This window comes from Ambystoma mexicanum, chromosome 3p (assembly GCF_040938575.1).
Source record: "Ambystoma mexicanum isolate Mex_15411 chromosome 3p, UKY_AmexF1_1, whole genome shotgun sequence".
Lineage (NCBI taxonomy): Eukaryota > Metazoa > Chordata > Amphibia > Caudata > Ambystomatidae > Ambystoma > Ambystoma mexicanum.
Window position 1 is genome coordinate 966,861,684 of NC_090925.1, and position 20,076 is coordinate 966,881,759.

Here is a 20,076-nt window from a genome sequence, read left to right on the forward strand (position 1 = left end):
AAACCACCCAAAGAGAAACTGCAGTTTTTACAAACTAAGAGGAAAGGCACGTTCCCATGCTTGGGATGCTCCCACTGCAACAATGTTATCAAGGGTGAAAATGTAACACATCCCCAATCTGGTAAGAAGTATAAACTACGTGATTACGCTACCTGCATGTAAACAGGAGCTATCTATGTAATCAAATGCCCATGTGGGAAATTGTATGTGGGCCAGACTACAAGAACAGTTAAAGAAAGACTAACTGAACACAAATCTAACATCCGATGCAGGAACACAAAGTCCCCACTAGCTAGACATTTCACTGAATACCAACACACAATAGCCCAGTTTAAATTCCAGATTTTGGAGATAGTTAAGAAACCACATAGAGGGGGAGGCTATCAATCGATCCTCTCCCGCAGGGAAACATTTTGGATACACCAACTTGATACATTAAATCCACATGGTCTGAACGAGGATTTCTCTCTGAGATGTTTTATTTGATTTCTGAAATATTTGACATGTACTTATTTTCCTTCTACACTCTCTTTTTCCTCCCGCCAGTGGGGTGAATCAAGCTCTTAGCAACAGACTTATGGCCTCATATGGTACAAAGAGGAAGTCACACTACAACTGTGACAGTGGAACAACTGTTAAGTCATCAATAGTCCAGGATATGTTAACCGGCCCACTGTCTATTATTGTGTACCTATTATTGTGTACCTAGGATGAATATGCATTCTAAATTGATATAATTTCTGTGACCACATTATATAGATGTTGCCTTGTCTTTGGGGTCCCTACTGTGGCATTGGTGCATTGCTCATGTTCACTCCTTCAGGTGGTTCAATATTGATTTCCCGGTTTTAACATTTTTTTAATTGCCTCTAGTCTATGTCCTCTACACGTCCACACATCTCTGTGGTACATCTTTTTCACATCATTTTTACATATTCTATTGGGCTTAGAGATATTTTCCATACACCTTGGGCCTCATTCTGGGTTTGGAGCTAACCATGGAGTAATTAGCTCCATAGTTGCCTCCAAAACCGTCCCAAATCCGGCATGGTGAATGGAGTAATTACCGGTCCATTCCAGGGATGGAGGGACCGGTAATTCCCCATTCACCTTTTGCCCTTCCCCATTCCCTTTTCTGCCCCATAGGGCTCAATGGGAATGGGGAAGGAGGTAATTACGGCACCGTAAATTACGGTACCGTAATTACCTCTGAGGTACCTTTACGGGTTCCGTACTTAACTCCACCTAAAAGCAGGAGGTAAGGAAGGACCCGCAAAGGGAACTCGGAATACGGAGGTAAGGGATTACCGGAATCGGCACACTTACTGGTGCCGGTAATCCCTTATCTCCAACCTCGTAATGACCCCCCTTGTCAGCTATATGCTGGCATTCATAATCAGCATCACCTACACTCCAAGATGGCGCCCATATATCCACTACTTATGTTGGCTATTTACATTCTAGGACCTGTATGAGTCCTTTTATTATGTTGACCACCATATAGCGAGCCAGAGAAAACCTGTCCAAAGCGGAGAGGGTTGCTAAGGATACGTGTAAACTCACCGCCGGGCAGATGAAGGAACGCGTTCATCCGTTCACTAGCCGCGCGGCGTGGATATTCATTCAGTGAAGTTTCGAGCCCTTCGCTACCCGCTATTGTGGATCGTTCGATTCACACCACTGAGGTAAGCAGGAGCGCACTATCTCTGCTTGGATGTTAGCATCTACCCAGAGTCACTGATAACTACATAACTTACTTGGGAGCATCTTAGTTTAAACAGCACTATTTTACTTGTGCTTCTTACAGAATATCGAATCCCTTTCTGAACAAACAATGCCTGTTATTCCAAGTCACCTGCTAAGAATGTAGGATACACACGTTCCAGACCTCCAGATCGATTGACCTGGGCGGTAAGCCATTATTTCTTGTAATTCCTTCAGTCTTCAACTAGTACAAGCACATTTGTACTTTGCCCTCGTATATCTTGTACCTTGGCATTAATGCATATTCACTCTAGCTTTAGGCAGAATCCTTTGATTAGCATTCTAAAAGTTATTATCTCCGCACTAGAAATATGTATTCTATTGCAGGTACTTTTATAACGTGGGTTACCATCATACTCTATATTATTTATTTTTTATTTTAGGCACTGAGCATTCAAGATAGGAGCCTTTACCTTAAGAGGTGTGTGAAAATTTGGAACACACCTTTTTCAACCTCTTTCTTGGACGACACAGTTCTTTACTACCTCATACTCAAGGTGTTCCTATAACGCACTATTGATGCTATTTATCTGTTTAGCACACTCGATATGGGATTGTTTCACTTTTGGGACTGATTTAGAGCAAGCCATTGCGCAGTGACCACAGTGGCGGTCCCCAGAATTAGGGTAAACTAGTCTAAGAGTTGTGATGACGTTTTAAACCAAAAAAAATGTTTGATTGACTTTTGCGTGTTCATTCATTTATGCTATGCTATAATTTAGCAGATTTGGGCAAATCGATTATATGTACATGAAGTTAATAGGACCACAGTTGAAAGGACTGTAACACTCTCCGTCTATTCATTTTTTTTTCACAGTTAATACCTGCCTGGCTCAAGAAGAAGGGATAGTCTTCCCGAAACGCGTCAGCCATTACTCAATTGTATACATGGACCACCATTTCCTATCATTTTTTTACAGCTATCTTGGCTCTCTTTCGGTTCAAAATCTAATTGTGAACTTATCTTTGTCTACAAATTAAAACCTATTTGGGTTGCTTTTTACGAAACATACAAGTGATTTTGTTCATCATTTATGTAAATTGAATACAATGTATAAACTATGCTGAAAACACTTGACATTTATGAACCATCAGTTGATGAACTGCCAGAGAGGCCGCCATTCACCTGAGGAACTCCAGACTAACGAGGTGAGAAGACATAGGGCCCCAACCCTCTCAACCGCCCCATAATCAATTATTTTTGTGGTTTAACTGTCCACAAAGAGTGTGCCTTGTGCATAGTACCCCTTCCCTCCCCGCTTCCTGATTGCACCTCTGCCCGCCTCCAAGACCTCCCTAAGCATCCAGATTGATCCCTGCCTCAAGGGAATCCTCACAGGGTAGCCCCCTGCCCAACATCCCCGGCAGCAAAGGGCCCTGAGGCAAAGGGCGGCTCCTACAATGGTGGCTCCAGGATGTGTCTGCAGGTGTCCGCAGGGGAAGCCAGTGAAGCCAGCAGCTGACAGACACCAATAAAAAGTGTAAGTGAGGCATGGGTGAGGTGGTGAGCAATTACTCTGCTCCAGAAAGCCCCCGCCACTCCACCTTACCTTTCCATAATATAGTGGGCCATAGACTTACACCATGCATATTTAGAGAGATTTGTGAACACTAGCCTAAATCTATTGATGGCTGGACTGTAAATGTTGCCTTGCATTACATACTAACATACGTGCCAATGTTAACAAGTGCCACACCTAGAGAGAACTGTGAAGATTAGTATGTGTCACACCTAGATAGGATTATGAATGTTACCACGTACCACACTTATATGGAATTGTGAACATTAGCCTGTGCCGCATCTAGACAGGATTGTGAATATTAGCATGTGCCACACATAGATGGAATTGTGAAGGTTAGCAAGTGCCACACTTAGAGTTGTAAACATTGGCCTGCGTCGCATCTAGACCGGATTGGGAATGTTAGCATGTGCCACACATAGATGGAATTATGAAGGCTAGCAAATGCCACACTTGTATTCAATTGTGAATGTTAGCATGCTGCCACACTTATATGGAATTGTGAAGATTATCAAGTGCAACACCTAAATGGATTTGTGAATGTTAGCATGTCACTCAATTGAATAGAATTCTGAACGTTAGCCTGAGTCCTTTCTTGATGGGATTGTGAAGATTAGCAAGTGCGATACTTGGACAGAATTAGGAATTTTAGCATGTTAAATATCATATAACCCACTAACCAATTTTTTTTCCACATTTCTGCATACTTATCTCACTCAAAAAACTCACACAATAATCTCTCGCACAACAAGCCACACTCAGTTCACAACACTGCAACAACACATAAGCTGCACCAACAGAACACGAGGACTGACATTGATCTGATACTCGCACCAAAGCTCAGCACCCGGTGTATACCGAGTTGAAGCTGCCAACAGAACACCACTGCTCTCACTATCCTACTCCATCTTCACCTTACTAACCCATCCCACCTTCTCATTTGCAGATCTGCCAGAGTGTATGGGGACCAACTCCATTAGTGATGGTACGCGGTACAAATACCTTTAACATTTAACATTTAACATATCCCTATATCAAAATATAACAAAATGTCATCACCGAAGCAACTAAAACATATTAAATATTACTTTACTGTAAAATGATGCTAAATCATATTTTACAATATGTTACGTATACCTCTTGTCCTTGTGTCTCTTCAGTTTCGGCCACTTCAGTAGCACAGCCCTTGTACATAATACATTCAAAGAAGATTGAATATATTTTCAAATAATGTAATGTTAAAAGCTTTAGATTTTACAAACTACATCTTGAGAAAGTGGTTTTAATGATTGTCAAACCTGCAGCGTGAACTGGGGATTGAAGGCAGGCCACGAAATGGAGGACAGCCTAAGTAAGTGAATGTTTGCAAAGTTCAGGGACAGCAACCTCAGTGCGTTTCTGGAAGATGATCCCGATCTTAGGACTGACTGCATTTGTCTGGCCTTTGGGACTGCTCGTTGCAAGAAACATGGCTTTGACATCAAGCAGGAAAACACATGACCAGCTTATCAGTAATTTGCGCAAAAACTGAGTAATCAAATCTCAGAGTGTCTACGATGTGCTTCTATCCACATGTAGAGCGCTTTACGTAAAGGATTTTTCATATATAGATTCCCCTCAGACCATCGGACACAAAGCTACAATCAGTGCACCTCACATGCATGCTCATGCTTTGGAGTTGCTTGAAGAGAAACTGGTGGAGGGAGCTTCAGCACTAGATTTTGGCTCTTGAAGTGGGTATTTGACAGCCTGCTTTACTCGAATGGTGGCGACAACGGGAAAAGTTGTTGGCATTGCACATATTGAAAAGCTTGTCCAGGGCTCAATTGCAAATGTCAGAGTGGATGATGAAACTTTACTTGCATCTGGTCGAATAAAACTTGTTTTCGGCGATGGAAAGAATGGATATCCAGAAGAGGCACCTTTTGATGCAATACATGTGGGAGCAGCAGCCGCGACAGTCACACAGGCATTGCTTGATCAATTAAAACCTGGCGGAAGGCTAATTCTTCCAGTTGAGCTACCACATGGACGTCAGACCCTAGAGCAATATGACAAGACAAGTGACGGCAGGATGGTGAAAGCAGAAGTGATGGGTGTCATGTATGTGCCCTTGATGGACAAAAAGAATCAATGGCCCAAAGATGGAATCTGATGAATTCTGGTCCACAACGAACTGACCCTGATTAGGCGACGTTAACCGTGCCTTGAAAAGAAGAAGATTCAATGTTTCTGCCTGCAGTTAACAGAAAGATCTTCTTCTTTTGTAAATATAAAGATTACATTAAAAGACATGAGGGCAGCGTTTGGAATGAGCCAATACCGTCTCAAGGCTCAAATCATTTTTTCGCAAGTGATTAAAAGACTTTGAATATACAATAAGATTGGATTCAAAGGGAGAGTACAGAAAACAGTGGGATTCAGAAACTGTGTGTGTGAATAATGTAAAAGGTATGCATACTGTTAACTATACAAAAAAATAAACCTGTCTCCATAATAAAAAAGAAAATGAGTTAAACTCTCTAAAAAATAAAGTTTAATTCTCTGATTAACTTTTTTAATTCTTTAATGCCTTGCAATGTTATTTTGTTTCACCTATTCAATTTTTCCGCTAAGCAGATACAGTTTCTGAACTAAAACAAACACAATCAATATGGTGAAAGGGTCTACGTTATTCAGTGACAAAGTACATTTTACTGAAGGTTTGCTTTCATTGTTACATGTGTTTCTGCGATAAATAGAGCAAGGTTGTTGATGTAATGCTTTGCAATTTGCTGACCGTATTGCAATTTGCCACAAAAAATTGAAACTTAAATGTAAAAAGCATATTGTTTATTGCTAACCATTAGTATAAATCAATACATTTTCACTTCTATTACCTCATGCTCCAGACAGATACGTTGTTGAAGTTCGAAGCTCCACCCATGTAATGGTAAATGAAATAAAAAAGATGTAAAAGCAAAATCTCCACAAATTACATTGAAAAGGTCTTTATTGATAGAGAAGCCTAAAAGTTAACATTATACATAACCATAATCAATACGTTTTTGGTTGGAACTTGAACAAATACATATTTTGCGTGGTTGCATGTGAAGGATTAGTCTAAAAAATTTACTTGAAAGGTGAGTGAGGTTGCTGTGGACTCTGGAATAGTGGTCGATGTAGCATCCTGGTCCTTTAATCGATGCAAATAGTCAGAACATTGTTCGTTAGAAAATGTACATTGGTATTATACCACATAAAAAACATAAAAAATATGTTTGTGTGCAAGTCTCACCATTAGGTTATTGGAAGTGCATGCGGTTTCCTCCATGCTTACGGTCTGTACTTCCATCTTTGAGGTCTGCGTAATGACAGACGTGCCTCATTACGAGTTTGCCGGTCTGGATACAATGATACCAGTAGCTTGCCGGTACCGTGGTATCCGGACCGGAAAACAGTAAGCTGTGCTCATGGGCGCCTTTCATTCCACCAGGTCTGACCTGGCAGAATGAAAGGCACCCACAAGCTCAGCATTTCGGTTGCACAGCCACCATTGATAACGGTGCCTGTGCATCTGGCTTCCCCATTCCCATTGAGCCCCATGGGTCTCAATGGGAATGGGGAAGATTTTTTTCCGGCGCCCAGAAATTGGCAAATACCGGGTCCGGCAAGGCTGTAATTACCCGGTAATTGCCCATTTCTGGGCGCCTGAAAAAATGCAACTACGACCGCAGCCATGCCTGTTTTACAGGCTAGGCTACCGCCAGGGTTGTATTGATGTCCATGGTAATTTACCAAAAAAGATTTCATCATTTTAAAAAGACACAATGGGAGTGTGTGTTTGGTAAGGCTCCCATTGCTTAGAGCTATTTGAGTATCTCACAAAGTAATCTAAAGTTACAAATATATAAACCAAAAAAGATTGTGTCAAGAAGGAAAGACATGCAATGAAATATCAATGGAATAATTCCCTTCAAATATTGAACATTTTTATTTATGGTACCTGCTCATTGAATATTTCCATGTGAGTGTTCACTTCATAGGCTTATTATACATGCAAACCTAGAAAATGGTAAATACATTTAAAAATGTAACGTCCACTAATCACCTGGGTCAGTGTGTGTTGAAATTGAGTTGGAACTGCCTTGGGCAGTAGTTTTCAAAGTAGTCCGGGGTGATGCTGTTTGGTGCACTGTGATTACTCATACTTATCTTCAGAGAAGTGCTTACGGCAGACGCAGAATCGATTGCCCCTCATGTCATCCAAGACATCCTGGGCTCTGCTTTCAGTTTCAGACACTGGAAATCCACAGTTGGAGAGCCATGTTCTTATTAAATTTAAATCCTCTGAAAAACATGAAGGACTGTACTATCACTTTTAGCATGGCTGGTATTACTGCAACCGAAAAGTATACAAGAAGGCATTGTTCGATTGCCCTTATTATCTGTTAATGAAATATAAAAAAGAAATAGTATTAAAAAAGTATCAGTGAGTAAACCAAACATTTCAACCATCTGATAATAAAAATAAATTGACTTTATTGAAAATGGCACCAAAGCACATAGAAAACATGCACTACTAAAAATGACATTTAAAAACAATACTTTATGTGCTAATTACAGAGATAAAAATGCTTATGCCGGTTGATAATGGTGTAGACCTTTTAAATAAAATAAAGTGAGAATAGGGTATACATTGCAGTACAGAGCAATAGAAAGTTTCCTAGTAGAGATCGTTGACAATACAGAAACTACACTAAAAGTGGACTAACCTTTACTTGGAACAACAGATGAGCGGATGCAGTGAACAAGGTAAGAAGTGGAGAGATGGTGATATCCGTTGTGGATTTCACAGATGTTCTCTTGGTAACTTGTAAAGTGTTTATAAAGGCTTACAGAAGTGGGTGTCTATGTGAATGTCTGACGTGTTTGTTCACACCCACCAGACCTCTATGACAATGCTTGACCTCCTGAACCCTGCCAGTGCAGGCTCCTTGCGAGCGCACACCCACAAATGCAAACTGTCATTGATAGCAGAGGGGGGATGGCTGTGGATGAGGCGGGCGCAGAAGGCCCAGAACAATGTTCAAGATACACATAGATATGTTGATTGCAGGGACGGGGTCTTCAAAGGAGAGTGTGCCCACACCAGTTCTGGGGTGGCCATGTGGACATTGGGCAATGTGTGAAAGGACCCTTTGGGGTGTACAAGGTATTCGGCACCTTGAGTGTTCCCATCCTCTCAGGCCCCTTGCGAGCGCACTCTCACAGGTGCAAACTGTCATTGATGCAGGGGGAGGGATGGATGAGGATGGGATGAGCATGATAGGCCAATGCACATGTTATTGCACACCAATATCTTACAATACTCTTATATGTTTGGACGTCTAGTGGACTTATGCAATTTCTTTCACAACTGTTCAGCTTGAATTCCTTTTTTGTTTTTGTTTGGTAAAGTGAATGTCAATGTCCTTACAAATTATACTGCTGCGGTCAAAGTACTAACTGCATACATCCACTGTATTGTCTGCTGTCACTGGGGAAATCAACAGGAAGGGCTCGAACCACACAGGCAGGTATTACTTTATGGATGTGAAATCCCAGTCTTCCATGAATCCACCATGTAAATGCGCAATAAGCCGCATGCCTGTACCACCTGTGTAAGAGATAAAGATGTTTAACCCAATAATTGCATTTTTTTCTACCTTGTAAAATGTACGCCATTGTTTTGATTTAAAAAGTACCTTTTCATACAACATATTGACATGGTTTATGGTTTCAAGTATTGATCAGTTACAAATGTGAACGCACATTAAATAAAGAAAAGTTTGGGAAATATTTCAAACAAAATAAACATAATTGTTCGGACGATAAATCTACAGTGGAACACATTGCTTCATTTCACGATGAGTAAATTATTCAATTTACATTCTCGCGTCAGTGACCTGTCAAACTTATATTGATCTAGGGGAACACCATATTATGTTACCCATCTCTATTGTCAAACCATTGAGATATATAGAGTGAACATACTCGTTACTTGGATTACGAGGCCAAACTGTAGCTCAAAGCTCATGCATAAGATCATTTGCAGCACACAACTTGTAGGCAGGTTGCCCTGAAGTCATGCAGCTCAGTAACACATAGTGGTGGTGTGTCTTCTTGTGCAATGTTGTCCAAGCAGCCAGGGTTTTCTCTGAAACAGCAGTTCTCCACCAGAGTAGGCAAAGCTCACAATGAAAGCAGGTACACCAGCTGTAAATATCTTCCATGCGACTGGGTTCAGGCTCTGACAATTTATCCTCATGACTTTCATCTGATTCCACATCGTCTCCCTTTTTTTTCTCTTTCAAGGATCTCCTCTTCTGAGTATTCAGGCTTGTACATGTTGGGCTGAATTGTTGCCATATTTGCTGAATAGTTGTCACGACTCACTCCCTTCGCTCCCGTTCCCGCTACTTGGGGGCATGTTTTGGGGTTTATTCCCTACTGGACATTTCCTCTGAACCTAATGCTACAGTGCTCTGATGAATTGGGAGCGCTAAAACCTTATTTTCCAAGTTACTTCCCTTCCGGATCCATTCCAGGTTTTTGGCAGCAAGCATGCTACTTTAATCAAATGACTATGCTTCCCAGAATGCCTGGCTCACTGCTTCACCTCCTCCCTTGCAGGACAAGGTTGGGTGGAGGATAGGCAACACCTGTGGCTGCAGGTGCAGCAGGTGGCACACCTGAGGGGTGTCATCGTTAAGCAGCTTTAAAAGCCTCAGTTTGCTTCAGTCCAGCGCTGGTCATCGTTGCAGTGTTCCTGTTGTGACTAGTCACTTGTTCCTTGTTCCTAGCTTTTGTGCCTTGTTCCTAGTTCCTGTTTCTTGTTCCTCTGCCCTGGATTTCGGATTCATGTGCTTAATTGATTTCTGCTTTCTGGATTTCCCTTTCAGTCTTCCTCTGTCTGCAGGCAGCCTTTCTCTGTGCTTTACCCTTTGATGCAGCCCAATTTGCCTGTGTTTTCTGTTTCTTTGATGCTGTCCTTTGCTACTGAAAAACTTGATGCATTAGTCTTTCCTTTTTTAGATTTAGCTTCCCGCCTTTTCTCCTTGATGGGTGGGAAAGGTTTCCTTTTGTGATATAATTTTTCCCTGCTCCTGATCCTTACTTTCTATTGGGATCCATTCCATGTTTTCCATTTCACTTCTACATTTATTTCCCATTTGATTATTTAGGTGTGGGGTGCTGTTGTAACTAGTCCCTGTGTGAATGCCTTTTGTTTTCCTCACTATTTCTTTAATCACAATTCCTACTTGCTCCTTGATTTAGGTCTTAGGTATTTAGTTATCCTCCACCCATTGCTATTATAGCCTTCTGGGTCCCTGTTTGATCAACTGGGTTTGTGGGTTTACTGACATTCAAGTGGTCTTTCCGGTTCTCGTGAGTACTGTTTCTAAGTTCCTTATTCAGTATCATCCAGAGTGTCAGCACACAGATCCTGTCCTTGCTTGCCCTCTACGTGGGCTTAGCACTGTCAGTATCTGTAATAGCATAGTGGGTAAGGAGTTTGCCGACTTTCCTTTCAGTCATAAGGAGGTTCTAAGTGCTTACCCCACATCCCTGTTCATATATTGTTATTTTTGTTTCACTCTATCTGCACTCCTGGGTTTTAGTATATATGAGTCGTGGTTCTTGTGTGTACGTTGTTTGATTCAAGGTTATTCACTGTGCGATTTTGTGCACATTTCCCTTGCCATATTCGCTGCCTTTGTACTCACCCGATTAATCCTGACAATAGTGAAGAAGCACAGAATCAATCGAGAGGCAATGAAAAGAGGTTTCCCATTAAGATTGGGCCTCGTTACGACTATGGTGATAGCCGTGCTGGTAATTACTGGTATTGCTGGTATTTTTTCTGGCACGCAGCAATGGGCAATTACCCATTGGCAGGTGCCGGTAATTGTCAGTCCCCAATGCCATTTGAGTCCCATAGGGACTGACACTAAGGAAAAAGCATCTCCAAAGAAGTGTTATCAGAAAGGGTTTGTTTATACTTGTCGAGGAACGAGGCATCTTGCCATTTCCATGGAGACACGTCAATAAATTGCGCACAGAGGACGTTGACATGAGACGTGCATTGGCGTTGTGAAATGGGGCATGAGCATCTAGTGATGTCAGCATTAGGGGCAGGCGATCTCAATCAGTGCTGCGAGGGCACTTGAACTTGGGGCGATAGATCAACGGATAAGAATAGCACAAGGTGGTGGTACCCGAGCCATCGTTTTCGCATCTGTTAAAGTAAGAAAAACTCAGGTAAGTTGCATTGAAAATGCTTTTAAGAACGATTGTTGTATGCTATGAAATTCATGCCCGATCCATTACGCCAATAACATTTCTGACAGAACTACCCCTTTAAGGATTTACATAAGTGGTCTATTTAGTTCAACGTCCCTATTACCACCACTGCTTTTCAGTGTGTGGCAAATTAGTCTTTGTCCAGCTTCCGATGTCTTATGTCCTGATGCACGCACTCTCTTTAGTTCTTGTGGGCCTTTGTCGGCTGTCAGGGGATTTATTGCGCCAGTATCAAAATCTGATGTCCTTTCCACTAACCCCTTCCATGCCTGGCATGCATTACCCCAGGTTAGATACTGGCCTTCATTCGGGCAGAAAGAGTTTGCCTTTCACTGTGGGTTGCATGCATGTAATGCCACCTTCTAATAGAAGGAGCTGTGCATTGTCTGTCAATGCCTTGCCTGTGCAAGGGGAAATGCAGACTTTGTCCAAGTAAGAATACACATAGTACACGTCCCAAGTCCTTGACTAAAGTGCATAGTTCTGCTTCTTAAACCACCTTTCCTTACATCATTTTTCTTACTTTTTCTACTTTTTTTAATATCATTTTAAAGCATTGCTGCCATTTCCAGGATGCATATGTGACATTGGGCCTCATTACGAGGTTGGAGATACCCTTGCCGGTTTTACCGGCAAGGCTACCTCCAAACTCGGATCTGGGTCCGACACCCGCAAATGAGCAATTACCGAGCTATTCTGGCACAGCCAGACCCGGTAATTGCCCTTTCGCGGGTTCCAGGCCCGGTACATCCCCATTACCACTTGAGCCCAATAGGGCTCAATAGGAATGGGGAGGGTGGTAGCAACTGTTATTAACGGTACCGGTGCTACCTCCATGTTCTGCTCGTGGGTGCCGGTATGGCCACCAGGTCACACCTGGTGGCATCAAGGGCACCCGCGATCAGAACTCCCAGTATGGCGGTATGGTAGCAACAGTGCCGGTAGCGGTACCAGCGCCGTTGTTGCCTCACTGCCATACTTGTAATGAGGCCCATTCTGTAAAGTGAAAGGGCCTCATTCAAAGTTTGCCGGTACAGTAACAATGGTACCGGTAAGCTTGCCGATACCGTTGTTACTGTACCGGCAAACTACGAGTTCTGCTCATGGGTTCCTTTTGGCCCGCCGGTCTGACCTGGCGGGCGGACTGGCACCGCAAGCAGACCATGCCTGATGCACCGGCACCATTGTGAATGGTGCTGGTGCATCCGACCTCCCCATTCCCATTGAGCCCTATGGGGCTCGAATGGGAATAGGGAGCATTTTTTTCTGGTGCCCAGGAATGGGCAATTACCGGGTCTGGCGGGCCGTAATGACTCATTCCTGGGCTCCGGAAAAAAAATGATACCGGCAGCAGCCGTGCCTCTTATACTGGCACAGCTACCACCGGTATTGTAATGATGCCCAATGTTTTAATAGTTATTGCTGACATTTAAATATAATTGTTTACTGATACCAAAGTAAGAAACAAACATTGATGCTTTGAAATGATCATGATCATTTTGTATTTGGGACAGGAGCTTTGGGTGTGGGGAGGAAAATTACCATCTAAAGTTTTCTTTTACATGCATGGAAATTGATTTTTATTTGTGCTGTGGTTTTGGTAGATCTTGGTCAAGACTGGATGAATACATGTGTCTGAACCCTGAATCATCTGAATGTTCACGATATTCGGATGATTTGTGTTTAGTCAAACTTTCAAGAGATTTACATTACAGATTCACCTTAATACTGCTGAAATGTTTATGTAATAATCGGGCTGAACAGGTCAAACCTTTTCATACAAGGGCATCTTCAAAGCAAAAAAAGTTAAAAATGTAATGGAATTTGTCAGAACCTTGCCAGGGATGCACAAAGAAATAAATAAGTCTAATTGACTAATGGTTTGCACCTGGCTGGTCCCTAAATGTAGAAACCAACACTAACTCTTGGATTGCAACGAACAAAAATATTGTAATGTAAAAAACACTTAGTGTGAATATCACATAAGTAAGGAAAATGTTTTGTTTTGCAGAGGATACATTTTTTATTTAATGTAGTAATGCAAGTGGAGCACATCAGCTGGTATTAGTGCTGTTCCACCCTTGCAAAAATACATGACCTGGTCAGACATTACCCTGGTGTGCATTGTGCCTCACCAGCCCCTGCCATACATGCACTGGGGTATGTGTTTGTTCTCTTCACATTTTAATGTGAATTTAATTTCTGAATTTGGGGATGCCCAATAAAATGTGCAACATGCCCACCTCCTTCCTTTGCTAATTGGATGAAAAAGTGAAACTGAATTTGTGAATCTATGATTCACACATCCAAAGTGACTTTGCCAATAGGGCACATCTTATTTGTGCTCAAATCGTGAGACGAACTACATCATCTCATCACTTACCCAAAGATTTTGAGAAAACGCATCTTGATAAAGATATAAGTTATATGCTCTTCTCAGGTGCAGAGCTAAAAACATGTTAATCTCACCTGACAAAGTGGAATACATTTAAAGAAAGTCAGTGTTTACCCAAAGAATGCTTGACATGTAATTGACTCTGCCTCAGCCCAATGGCCTTTTCGAGGTGATTGACCAGCAGTAACAAACTTTCCCTAGTATTAAATAAATAGCCTCAGTAGTCCTCATGGGAGCAAACTCAGCAGGATGAAACTTCATGCACCCCTAACGCACATTTGACTCTTCCCATGATCTAAAGGCTTTTCCCAGGTCCATGTCTGGTATACATTCCATACTGTAATAATATAGTCTCAAGAAAACTCAATGTGCTGACCTCTAAAGAATGAAAAGCAGGCCCATACATGCCTCTCGTGTGACTGATTTTGCTGATCAGACATGGCAATCTTACAGTTCCCCACTTCAACTTTACTAATGTGATCAGCTTCAGACGGTTGAAAGACTGCGTTAGTCTTACCACAATTGCAAACCTGGAACCTGCAGTTTATAGATAGATCTCAGCAGTAGGTGCATTAATGTCCTGAATTATCTTACTGCACGGTTAAATGTGCTGTTCTACTTGGATAGCATTAACAGATGCACAGGATTCCATTGGCTCTTTTAACCCCCAGACCGCATCCAGGCTCCCCATCCCCTCCATTTCCCCAAACCATGTTCTCCCTTCATGAGGCCTTTTAAGTTATTTTTCATATGTTTTTCCAAAATAATCAGCCCAAACATGCATAAACCTCTACTGAACAGGCTGAAAGAAAAATCCACAGGAATCTGTAAATCTACCCACATCTCACTAGGAGATATGCAGGAGCCCACAGATCACTTTTGAGAAAGTTTATCCAGGCCTTATTCTGATGGCAATTTACATGTAATGTCATGTAACTGGGTCTTATATAATAACAACTTCTTTCATTTTTACAGCCTCCTGGTGCTTGGTCCTGCAAGAGCCGGGTTGGAGTTAGTATGGAGAGAGGGAGCGGCAAGGTGGGAAACCAGAGATGTAGATGACTGAAGATTGGAAGCATATACTGTATGTGTGTTAGTGAGATTATAGGTGGGTTTCATTATGACTTGTGTGGTTTGTGTTGCTTTAGGGTTGTTCTTATGCTCTTTTGCTTGGTAAGAAGTTTCCTCCTGCAAGCCTGATTGGTTTTAAGGCAGGGCTGCCCTATGGTGGGATGGTGTGTGTGTACATGGGGGAATGGTCAAGCGAATGGGCCCTAGCTGAATGTATATTTGCTTGTTGGTGTATGTAGTATGAGGTAGAAAGAAGGAGAATGATGAGTAGGTTAGTGGGTGAGAATGTAGGATTTTAGAGATCATGTCCATAGTTGTTTGGTTCCTTGTGTCTGTTTTCATTGAGTAGTACCAAGGCCGTGGTCTGCTTCTTTGGGGATTATCTTGGTTGTAGTGAAGAGGCATTCTCTTACTCATGTATACATTTTGAGTTATTTTTATCAACATTTTGTAAGCACTCGAGGCCATTCCTTGCTTATTTAAAAGTGTAAATATGCAAAGTACCGATTTAGAGATATAGGGAAAGCAAAAATAACAATACATCGACTCTTTAACATGGGGTGTGTAATAGTCAAAACATGTATTTTATTTAAATGGAAGTCAAATGCGGCACTGACAGTCCAGAACTTGCTTGGGTAGTTGACGTATGCTAACGACAGGGAAGAGGGATATGTGTGTACAGTTGTAACATCTAGCAGACCAAAAGATATATGGGACCTGCACCGGGAATACATGAACAATCTGCAAATCTAGATGCTGAAGCGTGGCACCTTAATACAGTATTGTTAATGTATCGTGAAGACAGAAAACTGCATGTGTCATGTAGTATACATGTTTTAAATGACGGCAATGGTAGAAATGTATCATAGAATGCATGTACAGGAACAAGTATTCATGTGTAAGGAGATGGCCTCCCTGTAACCCACTGCAAACAAGTTAAATAAAGTTTGAGTGTAAGTAAACAATGAAAGGAGGGGTTTTCCGATTTCTTTCTAAATGATTTGAAAGGCAACATGACAGGTGTGCTGTTGCTAAAGTACCAGGGGTGAGGCTATTATCATAGCAGTGAGGTGATGTGATTGCTGTGGCAGCCTCTCCAAAGGCGTGTGAAAACCAGGGGAAAAACACTTATGGGAAAACCCATTGAAGGCCTCCACTGGCTTCCAGTGGCAAAAAGGATTGCATGTAAAGTCCTTGTGCTTGGTGCATAAAGCATACTAAGGTGTTGACTATTTGCGAGATACATTTCAACCCTAAGTGCAGGGTCAGGCTCTCGAGTCGGGCAATGCATATCTGGTGGTCATCCCTAAATTTCATCATCTGAGAACTGGGGGCCATGCTTTTTCAGTCTCAGCGGCCAAACTGTGGAAAAGTCTGCCCATCTTTCTTAGACGGGGTGAGAACCACTTGCACATTTGCCATATTCTTAAAACCTGGCTATTCTAGGCCTTCCTATGGCTCCAGTCTGCTGTGTTCCTCTTAGCACCATGATGCCTCTGGGTGACCGTGCGCATTATAAATATTGTTAACATAACAAGACCACAGAACTGTAGAAGGGCTTCAGCAGGAATAGTGCAGGGCAGAGGATGGCCAAGCAGGACAAGCACAGGCAGGGCAGAACTGCATCCAAGAGAAAGGAAGAGCAGGCGAGTAACAGAGAGGAACCAGGAGAGGAAGCAGGCAGATTCAAGGGAGTTGAACAGCAAGAACAAGGGGCATAAAGAATTCACATTTTCTTCACAGGCGAACTCTTGAGCATTGCATTGTGAAAGAGTGGAGGCTCATAAGGTTAATGAAGCTACTGCCGGGATCCGGAAACCATTCTCTGACGTTGCGAGCGTGCAGGTGGTATGGACGTTATCTTGGGTGTGGCACGTAGCACATGTGCACTGCCATCCCATCTTGGATTGGGTGCGGTGGTGAATGGGCTGGTGAGGAAGGCATCCTAGGCATCAGTTTCTGTACAGAGATCTGTTCAAGTAAGGAGGTGGTGGTGGTGGCATGACAGTTTCTCCCTAGACCCTTTTGATTTTCTTCTGCACCAAGAATGAAATCATGTGTGTGGGGGGAGAAGTGGGTGGGACTGAACCCAGTCACAGGGATTTTCTGTCCCATAAGGAAAGGTTTGCATATGCCATTCTCAGTCAGTCACAGTGACTTTCTGTCACCTTAGGAAAAATGTCACTATGATGTTATGCTCCTCAGCGTAAAAATATAAAAAAGTGTCATTCTGAAGACATCTGCAGTGGTTTTCTGCTCTCGCAAGAAGAAACTACGTGTGATACTCTCAGTCACTGAGATTTTTTGCTGCCCATAAAACATCATTGTGCCATTGAAACCAGTTGAGTTGCTGTTAATTTGTGCTCACTCTAGAGAAAGACAATCGTGTATGTTACTGACATCCATTAAAGGTGAGAACAAAAAAGAATCATGCGCATCACTCTCAGAAAGTCAGTGTAATGTTGTGCTCCTTCGGGGAAACATCACGTGTCGCTCACAGTCAGACACTGAGATTTTCTGCTCCCCTAGGAATAATTCACGTAAAACACTGAACCATGCCACGGTGGTCTTCTCCTTGTGTGGGAATAGGTACATATGCCACTCTGAACCCAACTGCAGTGAATTTCTTTTCCCCTCACAACAATCCTTTGCATCCCTGCTACGGTGATTGAATTCTAACTGTTTACAAAAAGCCCAATTACATTTTTAATTGCAGTTCAACTGAGAAGCTAATCTATATCTACATCTTCTTCTTCTTCTTAATTATCGGATGCATGGGCGGACCCACGCAGGCGCTTCCCCATCCTAAAGGAATATGTGCACCAGACCCACCAATCAATATTTAGCTTACATTTACTCACAACTCCTCCCATCGCCCCATTTGCCTCACAAAATCCAACATCTCACTATTCCTCCTCCTGCCTCTCTCCCCTTCACCTCCCAGCAAAGTCTTCCCACTCAGCTCATCCACACCCAGAGCAGACAATCGAACCCTCATCAATTCTCTCTCCTCAACATGTCTCTCACACCTAAGCAGAAAATGTCCCACAGTCTCAGGCACACCACACACCGCACAATTTCTCGACTCATGTTTCCCCATTTGAAACAGACAATCATTCAGTCCCGCATGTCCTATCCTCAACTGATTCAGCATCACCTCCTCCCCCCTCCTCCATTCCAGACTCCCCGCATCCACCTTCACCGACACTTTCCCACGAACACCAAACATCCATATGCCCTTCACCCCACTCACCCACCTCTCCTGCCACTCATCTGTGACCCGTCTCACCACCACCGCCTTCACCTCATCCACACTCAAAGGTAATCTCACATCAACCGCTCCCCTTCTCATACCCTCACCCGCCGCCAGATCCACTAACTCATTACCCAAAATACCACTGTGACTGGGGACCCACGCCAACTCCAAATCCATTCCCCCATGTACGCACCGATCAATCTTCCTCCTGATGTCCATAATCACGTCCTTCCTATCACCATCCCCCGCCATAATCGCCTGCAACCCACTCAATGAATCTGAAAATATCACCACCTTATCTAACCTCAACTCGCACACCCTATTGATCGCCAATGCAATCGCCACCAACTCAGCCGTACAAATTGACACATCATTCGTCAATCGTCCCACTTTATACTCCCCAGTGCTTTCCAGATAATACGCCATACCCACTCTCCCAGACACAGGATCCTTCGAACCATCCATAAACACCTTGCATCCTTCCTTTCCTGCCATATACGCCTGGTCCAAAGCTTTGATCTCGCTCCGCAATCCTCTTTTCTTCGACACCACATTCGCTAACTCCAAACACACCTTTGGAGACCCCATCATCTACCTCAGCCATCACTCCAAATCCGTATCTGTTACAGTCATCAAATCCCCCACACCCTACTGCACTCCCTTTTCCCACATGTGAAACCCAAAAGTGCCTCCTTTCCTCCTCCTCCGGTCTCTATAATAATCAAACCTCCAATTATACTTCAAACATTCACGCACCGGATGAGCCACACTCTTCGCACTGCACTTCACCCACCATCTCATATTCAACGCATCTCTCCTCAACCCCAACGGCATCTCCCCCACAAGAACCTGAACCGCATTCACTGGAGAGGAGCTCATCACACCCGAACACACCCTCAATGCCCTTGCCTGAACCCTGTCCAACCGCAACTTCTGACTTGCCGTGAAACCCACTGACACTTGACATCCGAAATCCATCACACTCAAAATTAACCCCTTATAAAACATTCATAGACACTTCTGTTGAGCACCCCACTCTTTCCCAGTCACCGCCCGCAACAAATTCAACCTTCGTTTGCTCTTATCCACTATTCCATTCACCTGCAAATTCCAGTTTAACTTCCTATCCAAAATCACCCCCAAATACCGAAACTCTTCCACGCTTTTCACCCTCTCACCTTTCAAAACCAAGTCCAACCCTTGCTGCACTCTTCTCCTTGAGAAAACCACACTCACGCTTTTATCCACAGACATCGAAAAGCCCCATTTCCCACACCACACCTCCATACGCACTATCGCAGCTTGCAACCGATTCTGCATCAACAAAAAACTTCGCCCTCTTACCCATACCACACCATCATCTGCAAAGAAATCCACCTGACACCCGAAACCCTCCAAAGCTCGAATCAACCCGTCCACCATCACATTAAACAGCATCACACTAATCACACTCCCCTGCGGTGTCCCATTCTCCATCTTCCAAACCTCAGACAACACCCCCCTCACTCTCACCTGAGAGGTCCTGTCAGCCAAAAACGCCTTAATCCACCGAAACATACTCCCCTTCACACCCATCTCCAACAGTCTCACCAGCAACCCATTCTTCTACACCATATCATACGCCTTCTCCAAATCCAAAAAGAACGCTCCCACCACCTCCCCATCACACAACGCCTCCTCCACTCCAGTCACCAACCTCACTAACGGATCTGCCACTGACCGATTCTTCCTGAACCCACTTGGAA

General features: G+C 43.1%; 1 pseudogene; it reads left to right on the forward strand.

Moving 5' to 3' along the window:
• Nucleotides 1–4,737: 4,737 nt before the first annotated feature.
• Nucleotides 4,738–5,439, forward strand: LOC138579657 (protein-L-isoaspartate(D-aspartate) O-methyltransferase pseudogene; annotated as a pseudogene).
• Nucleotides 5,440–20,076: the final 14,637 nt, after the last annotated feature.